The sequence below is a fragment of the Orycteropus afer genome, unplaced genomic scaffold (genome assembly GCF_000298275.1).
Source record: "Orycteropus afer afer isolate SDZICR_OR568_19922 unplaced genomic scaffold, OryAfe1.0 scaffold00109, whole genome shotgun sequence".
Classification (NCBI taxonomy): domain Eukaryota; kingdom Metazoa; phylum Chordata; class Mammalia; order Tubulidentata; family Orycteropodidae; genus Orycteropus; species Orycteropus afer.
The window spans coordinates 6,289,648-6,292,292 of NW_006921696.1; the positions used below are offsets into that span (position 1 = coordinate 6,289,648).

Sequence of the window (2,645 nt, forward strand, 5' to 3'; positions counted from 1 at the left end):
TTAACTTAGCAGCTGTCCCAAAAGGAGTGGACTATAAGGAATCAACATGAATACAGATTGCTAACAGATGAAGCTTGGGCAGAATCTTGCTGAAAACTAGCATTTAAGGCTCTGAAGATTACTACGTCAGCAAATGGTTACCAGACACATTTTAAGTCCAAGGGACTGTCAAGGACATTTATGACTGTCAGGCATTTATGAGTTTGGTGTGTGTGTGTGTTGTGTGAGAGAGAGAGAGCACGAGAGCGAGAGCGAGAGAGAGAGAGAGAGAGAGAAATAAGTTTCTCTTAAGGAAGTTAGAGGGAGCTCTGCTGGTGTAGTGCCTAAGGCATTTGACTGCTAACCAGAGGAAATTAGATGATTCCTTACTGGTGACTGGCATATGCATGATTCGACTAAAAATTACTCTGTGATGAGGAATGGGATGAGTAGCTTTAATTCACCTAATAGAAAAATTTTGCCACATTTAATAAAAGTGAGTTATACCTCTTCAGGTCTGTTTTTCTAGAGCCAGAAGATTATACAAGCATTTAAGAATGTAAGAATTTTCAGAAAAAGTCTGTCAGGCTCATATTCTGGTTTCACTAAACTGATGTGTAGGTTCTAAGACAGAATGAAACTTTTCCAAACCTCTGCAAAGCATCTGCATCTCCTTTTGTTAATTTACAGAGAAAGATTTATGGCTAGCCCTTTTAGCAGGAACCATCTTGCAGTGATTCACAAAAATGAATTTTGGTAATGAACATGAAGAGAAAGAGGAGAGGCACCCCCTATATGTTCTCTAGGCTTTTTAGAGTTGTTCCTTTGGCCACATACTTGTGAATCTACAAGAAAGGTGATATTGTAGACATCTCAAGCTTACTCCAGTGAGCCTGGAAGACAGAGCAGAAGCCTAAGGTCAAAAGTGCTGCATCCATCCCCTAGAGCTCTGAATTTGTACTTATAGCCTCAAAAAATGTAAGAGAACACATTTCTATTTGTTAAAGCCATCCACTTGTGGTATATGTCTTCTCTAGAAGCACCAGAGAACTAAAACAGAATTTGGTCTTAATTTTGGGCTATTCAAAATGAAATACCCTACAAATGTTCCCATGATAAAACTGGAAGTCTACAATGTTATGCTGTATGCTGTTGGCATTGTTAAAACAAACAAGAGCAAGATTCCTGCCAAGAGCATTAATGTGTGTATTGCTATAGGGTTGCTATAAGTCAGAATTGACTTGACCACAGTAGGTTTTGGTTTATTGATCATATTAAGCACTCTAAGAGCTGAGATAGCTTCCTGAAACAAACACACACACACACACAAAGAAGAAGAAGAAAGAAAGAAAAATAAAAAAAAAAAAGAAGCCAAAGAGAAAGATACCTGAGTTTAACTGAAGCATTAAAACTCCCAGCCTGCCCTACCCAGAGAAATATACTTGTGAGAAACAATGGAAAGGATGCCGAGCTGGAACACATTCTCTATGAATTCATGTCATAATAAAACCAAAAAACCCAAACCCACTACAGTCGAGTTGATGACAACTCATAGCAACCCCCATTGGATTTCCAAGGTGGTAAATCTTTACAGAAATAGATTGCCTCATCTTCCTTCTGCAGTGCAGCTAGTGGGTTTGAACCACCAACCCTCTGGCTAGCAGTCAAATGTCTTGGCTAGCAGTCAAATGTCTTGGCTAGCAGTCAAATGTCTTGGGCACTGTACCACCAGAATTCTTTTATGTCATAATAGGTGTGAAAAATAAAGATGTCTGGGATGTAAAAATGTTAGGACTTTGATTTTAATCATATAGAAGTGTTGTGTTCTCTCCTAAAAAGATGCAATATTTAAAGCAAACTTTGTTTCCTAATTTGCTGGGTAGTAAGTGTCTTTACTATTAGAATATAGTGTTTTTCTTGCTTAAAACAAAAACAAACAAACAAAAGATTCACGGTTAAAGCTAAGTGCAATCTTAATGTTGTTGTTGTTGTTATGTGCCATTGAGTCAGGCCTGACTCGCTAAGTGCAATCTTAATGTTGTTGTTGTTGTTATGTGCCCTTGAGTCAGGCCTGACTCATAGCGACCCCTCTTGGGTTTCCAAGGCAGTATCTCTACGGAAGTAGATTGCCCAACCTTCCTTCCGGGGAGTGGCTGGTGACTTTGAACCACCAGCCTTCTGGTTAGCAGTCAAGTGCTTTAGGCACTACACTACCAGAGCTCCCAATAGATTAAAAATCCACAGGCATAGCTCTGTTGTGCAGTATATTCACTTTCTGCCTTATATTAATAATATGTTCATGAGCAAATGCCAAAGAAAACTTTCTTCAGATTAGCTTATATATGTCTAATACTATGGTTATTTGCTTTTGAAAGAAGTGCTGTATTAGCTTCCAAATAAATAAATAGATAGATAGATAGATAAAATAACTCACTGCTGTTGAGTTGGAACTGACTCATACCAACCCCTCCACTCATAGCGACCCCTCCTTTGGTTTCCCAGGTGGTGATTAAATATATATAAGATCTATATCTGTATCTATCTATCTATGCATCCATCTCATGGGAATCTAATGGGTTATAGAGCAAAACTGCGACTCCAAAGAATTTTCTTGGCTGTAAGCTTTAATGAAGCAGATCACCAAGCCTCTTCTCTGTGGTTCCCAG

The 2,645-nt window shown here is 38.7% G+C and overlaps 1 pseudogene; it reads left to right on the plus strand.

Annotated features, from left to right (window-relative positions):
• The first annotated feature begins 738 nt into the window (after nucleotides 1-738).
• Nucleotides 739-1,483, plus strand: LOC122150240 (annotated as a pseudogene).
• The last annotated feature ends 1,162 nt before the right edge of the window (nucleotides 1,484-2,645 follow it).